Source organism: Athene cunicularia (assembly GCF_003259725.1).
Source record: "Athene cunicularia isolate RWA chromosome 2 unlocalized genomic scaffold, athCun1 chr2_part1, whole genome shotgun sequence".
NCBI classification, from domain to species: domain Eukaryota; kingdom Metazoa; phylum Chordata; class Aves; order Strigiformes; family Strigidae; genus Athene; species Athene cunicularia.
In genome coordinates, this window is record NW_020799095.1 from 112,964,446 (window position 1) to 112,970,445 (window position 6,000).

General features: G+C 46.5%; 1 long non-coding RNA gene across 1 annotated transcript in view; it reads left to right on the forward strand.

Annotated features, from left to right (window-relative positions):
- Nucleotides 1-4,539, forward strand: part of LOC113476953 — a 29,362-nt gene extending 24,823 nt beyond the window's left edge. Inside the window, exon 4 of the long non-coding RNA XR_003397808.1 lies at nucleotides 4,529-4,539. This is a non-coding gene — a long non-coding RNA (uncharacterized LOC113476953). The remainder of the gene's footprint in view (nucleotides 1-4,528) is intronic.
- Nucleotides 4,540-6,000: the final 1,461 nt, after the last annotated feature.

Below are 6,000 nucleotides of genomic sequence, written 5' to 3' on the forward strand. Positions count from 1 at the left end.
ATTTTTTTTTTTTAATTTTTTTTTGTGGGGTGGGGTGAATTCTTTATCTTTGCACCTCCTAAACCATGCACTGTAGTAGACAAGATAGAATATGCCTTTCTCATATAACTTTTTTTTTTTTTTTTAAACTGATCAATTACCTACTGAGGTCAATAGACTTGATCTTTATCCTTTGGCTGAGGTGCTAAATGCAAGCTCCTTTCACTGATATTAGTACAATTAATGCAGATAATCTGCTATCTACTTTCTGATTATCTATGTTATCTACTATCTAATAATCTGTGTGAGAGTAAAATCTGATCTGATGTTATACAGAACATCAGCAGTATGAAGAGGTGACATTGAAATGAAAACTGAGACTGTTTGAATGCCTTTAGAGAGAGAGAAGGGGGGAAAAAAAGAGGAGGGGGTGGGAGGGGAAGACAAAACCATCTAGGACCTGTGCAGAAGGGATCTAGCCTGGTGCCTTTGTAATTTTTCTCTGCACTGCCCACTAGAAAGCAAAGCAGTCCAGGTTGGCTCAGTGCAAAGGGATCAAATTAGACAGCTCAGCATCATGTTTTGTAGAAAGAGGGACACAGATCCTGGAAGCAGCACAGTCCCAGCCAGCTCGGCAGCTCTGGCTGAGGGAGCATATTTTGCCTCTAAAACCTGGGTTGCCAGAAAGAGACAGTGGGGGATGCTGCTGCTCAGGTTTTGGAAATGACTATGTGACAGCTACCCCAGGGCTGTCTCTCAAGCCCTGAAAAGGGGCCCTGTAAATCTGTGTAAACCTGTCCTCTGAGGTTATCACGCATGTATGGAAGGGGCCAAAGCAATTGTAGTCACTGCCAGCAAGAGTTCTCTCCTCTGTGCTATGAACAATTTCTTCTACATTTTATTTCCCAAAGAAAGGGAAACAAAATCACACCTATACCTGCCTTCATGATCCTGTCAATCCTTTCTGACTATTGTAGGTGCAGATCTGTCTTTACCAGTGAGCAGCTGAGCTGTGACTCCTGGGCTACCAGGGGTGTGATGTAGCCTCGGTGCCTTCGTGGTAGAGGTGAGGAAAGACAAGGGCAAAAGAGAAGGGGAGCCTGTGCCCTGCTGCTCTTGCTGGTGGATTACATTCACAAAGGACTAAAATGGATCAAAAAAAGGGCACTGCAGGGCACCTACCCACGGGGTGCCAGGCCTGAGCACTCCTGCTGCTCTCACCACTCCAGGGCATCCCTGCACCACCCTCTCAGACCCATCCCCCTGCGAAAAGCAAAAAGTTATCTCAGAGGACACCTTGTGTGTGAGGGCAGAGCTGAGTCCTGTGCTGCCTGTCCTCTGACGTGTATGGGGCGAGCAGTGGCTGCAAGAGGCATCCACCCTGGCAGGTGGCTTTGCTGTTTGTTTCTTCAGCCCCATGAACACATGCCCACCAGCTGGCAGAGCTGAGAGGTGACCCATGGAAAACACTGGGGAGCTCAGTTCTTCAGCACTGGATCACATCTTTAAAACTGCCAGACTCCTTCAAAGCAAGGACTAAAGTGGTTAGGACCTGGACATATTTTCCATTTCAGAACTGTTTCTAGTCATGGTATCGTTGATTCTGTAGCTTTTGAGAGAGTTGAAATAGCATTTGTTGACGAGGTCATCAAAAAGGCTGATATATTCGGTAGTTTATCTGAATTGGTCCCTACTACCTACCTTGTAATTGTGCCCATAACTTGGGTCAATCAAAAATTTTTCTGTAAAATAAATACCTATAGCTATTTCAGGGGATATGCACCCAACTGATGTAGGATTTATTTCCAATGCATTGAACTCTGCAGACATATGGACCTTGAAACCTCATCTCTTCTGTGGGATCCTGGAACATGTTGAAGTGCTTTTTTGGTTATCAATGAGTGTAAACATTTACTTGTACATGGAAGGGCTTCAATAATCTGACTCACTGGTTAAAGACAACAGCAATACGTAACTGCATGTGACAAGGAGGAGGAAATGCTGCTAATAATTCTCAGAGAAGCAGAACTTTGAAGCCTAGGCTTTTGTGCATTAGGGCCTTATTTAGCATGTTTTTCAGATCTGTTCACTGTTTAACATTGTTTGTGAGGAGGAAAAAATTCTTTCTGTATACATAATTTATTTACATTTAATAAACACTATGAAGTCCTACTACACTAGTGATATTTTTTGCAACTAATGAAAATTAAAAACAAAAGTATGCCTGCTAAAATAGGTCTAAGCTTCTGTTACTGTAATAAAAAAAAAATAAAATTGTTTCAATTGCATACATTTGTAGCTACAGCACTTGCGGAGATGCAGACTACCATACTCTGACATCCAAAACACAACAGACTTATTCTGAAGACTTTATAAAGTGTAATATTTTTAATATGGCACTCCTTTAAAATATTAATTGTTCAATAATAGGTTGGTACATGAAAGCATAAAGACAGAAACATGTTCCTGCTTGGCAAACTGAGAAGCACAATGAGGTTAATAAATCAGCTCTCAGTATTTGTGGACACTTCTGTCTCTTTTGCTCCTCTCTCCATAGAGACCTTCCAGGATCCCACAAGTTTATGTGAGGTATTTCTGTCTGAGAGATTGCTGTATGAGTTATCCAGTTTTCTCCTCTTTCAGGAGTAAGTAATTCTGAAATAACAGGGGATCAGGGGCACTCATGGGCTCACAGCCACAAAATGGGGATGAATGAGGGAACGGAGGATCATGGCCACTGCTTCCCAAATGGATGGGGAGCATGAACTGAATTAATGCTAATGAAGGAATTATGGTCCCTGTAACCCTTCCCCGTAATTCTTCTATTTATAAAGTTTTCTAAATAGGTACTCTATAGGATGTGGACACAAACATTGGTAAACTCAGAATCACAGAATCACCTAGATTGGAAAAGACCTGGAAGATCATCCAGTCCAACCATTAATCTCACACAGACCGTGCCCAACTACACCATATCTCTCACCGCTATGTCAGCCCAACACTTAAACACCTCCAGGGATGGGGACCCCACCACCTCCCTGGGCAGCCCATTCCAATGCCCAACAACCTGTTCTGTAAAGAAATGCTTCCTAATATCCAGTCTAAACCTTCCCCGGCACAACTTGAGGACATTCCCTCTTGTCCTGTCGCTTTCTACTAGGCTAAAGAGACTCATCCCCAGCTCTCTGCACCCTCCTTTCAGGGAGCTGTAGAGGGCGATGAGGTCTCCCCTCAGCCTCCTCTTCTCCAGACTAAACACCCCCAGTTCCCTCAGCTGCTCCCGGTACGACCTGTGCTCCAGACCCTGCACCAGCTTCGTTGCCCTTCTCTGGACACGCTCGAGTCATTCAATGTCCTTTTTGTAGTGAGGGGCCCAAAACTGAACACAGGAATCGAGGGGCGGCCTCACCAGTGCCGAGTGCAGGGGTCAGATCCCTTCCCTGTCCCTGCTGGCCACGCTACTGCTGACACAAACCAGGATGCCATTGGCCTTCTTGGCCCCCTGGGCACACTGCTGGCTCCTGTTCAGCTGGCTGTCAATCAGCACCCCCAGGTCCCTCTCTGACTGGCAGCTCTCCAGCCACTCCTGCCCAAGCCTGTAGCGCTGCTGGGGGTTGTTGTGGCCCAAGGGCAGCCCCCGGCATTTGGCCTTACTGAAACTCCTCCAGTTGGGCTCAGCCCATGGCTCCAGCCTGTCCAGGTCTCTCTGCAGAGCCTCCCTACCCTCGAGCACATCAACACTCCCACCCAACCTGGTGTCATCTGCAAACTGATTGGTGCACTCGATCCCCTTGTCTAGATCATCAATAAAGATGTTAAACAGGAGTGGCCCCAAAACCTGGCCCTGGGGGACACCACTTGTGACTGGCCACCAACTGGATTTAACTCTGTTCACCAAATTCTCTGGGCCTGGCCACCCAGACAGTTTTTTACCCAGTGAAGCGTGTGCCCATCCAAGCCGTGAGCAGCCAGTTTCGCCAGGAGAATGCTGTTGGAAACTGTCAAAAGCCTTACTGAGGTCAAGGTAAACAACATCCACAGCCTTTCCTTCATCCAATAACCAGGTCGCCCTGTCACAGAAGGAGATCAGGTTTGACAGGCAGGACCTGCCTTTCATAAACCCATGCTGACTGGGTCTGATGATCTGGTTGTCCCTCATGTGTTGTGTGATGGTTCTCAGGATGAGCTGCTCCATCAGCTTCCCGGGCACTGAAGTCAAGCTGACAGGCCTGTAATTTCCCGGATCATCCTTTCACCCTTCTTATAGATGGGCATCACATTGGCCGATTTCCAATCAGTCGGGACCTCCCCGCTCAGCCAGGACTGCTGGTAAATGATGGAAAGCGGCTTGGCGAGCACCCCAGCCAGCTCCTTCAACACTCTCGGGTGTATCCCATCCAGTCCCATAGACTTGTGTGCGTCTATGTGATGCAGCAGGGCACTGACTGTCGCCTCCTAGATTGGGGGAGTGTCGTTCTCCCAGTCTCTGTCTTCTGGCTGAGGAGGCTGGATTCCCTCAATACAGCTACTCTTGTTATTAAAGACTGAGGCAAAGAAGGCATTAAGCACCTCAGCCTTTTCCTCATCAATTGTTACCATGTTTCCTCCCACATCTAGCAGGTGATGGAGGCACTCCCTGGTCTTTCTTTTGCTGCTCACATACTTATAGTAAAATTTCTTGTTGTCCTTGATTGCTGAAGCCAGATTAATTTCTAGCTGGGCTTTAGACCTCCTGATTTCAGCCCTACATGGCCTCACAGCATCTTTGTAATCACTGTGTGTGGCTAGCTCCTTCTTCCAAAATCAGTAAACTCTCCTTTTCTCTCTGAGTTGCAGCCAAAGCTCCCTGTTTACCCAGGGTGGCCTTCTCTGGCACCAGCTTCTCTTACAGCACCTGAGGGCCACCTGCTCCTGAGCCATGAAGACTTTCTTCGTAAAGAGCCCGCAGCCTTCCTGGACCCCTATACCCTTCAGGATTGTCTCCCAAGGGATCCTGTCAAGCAGGTGCCCAAACAAGACAGTCAGCCCTTTGGAAGTCCAGGATGTCAGTTCTGCTGCCCCTTCTCCTGGCCTCTCTAAGAATAGAGAACTCTATTATTTCATGATTGCTGTGCTCTAGTTGGCCTCCAACTGCCACATCATCCACCAGTCCTTCTCCATTCACAAAGAGGGGATCCAGAAGGGCACCTTCTTCGGTTGGTTGACTCACCAGCTGTGTCAGGAAGTTGTCTCCCACACATTCCAGGAATCTCCGGGACTGGTCCCACTCTGCTGTGTTGTATTACCAGCAGATGTCTGGGAAGTTAAAGTCTCCCACAAGAACAAGGGCAAGTGATCATGAGATTTATCCTAAATGCCTATAGAATGTTTCATCCACCTCTCTGTCTGGGGTAGGTGGCCTATAGTAGACTCCTACTACAAAACTCTCTGCAGTGGTTAGCCCTGAAGTGAAAACACATCCAGAGCTGCCTTGTCAAACAAGTATTTGAGTTACCAGCTGGATTTAACTACAGTACACACCACCTCGAGCTGCAGTGCAGCTTTTTTGCCCACTTCTTCCCACACACGCTTATGCACATTGTTCTTCCTGTAATCCATGTCCCCATCCCAGGAACTATTTTTTTCCTGCCACATGCTTGTATCTGCAATACACTCCTACAGGAGAGGATTGAGAGGGCTATTAATGTGGTCCCAAGTAAAAGTGAAATGTTTTCTGTAAGAGACTTTTTTCTATTTGGAGAGGATCATATTAATATTTCAGGATATCAAAAAAATTCAACTATATGATAAAACAGGAACTTTCAGGCTCCCGTCTACCCTGCACGAAGTGAGCAGCAACCTATAGGCAGGAGCATGTCATGGTCTTGAGTAGCCAGCATTTTATCACGTGTACCTGGTCTAAAAGAGCTCTAACAAATATCCAGCCTCATGAAAGAAAATAGAGGCAAATAAATCCAGTGACTCTAACCAGACTACACTTAAAAATTCAGTATCTCTCTTCACAAAAATTATCATGAAGGT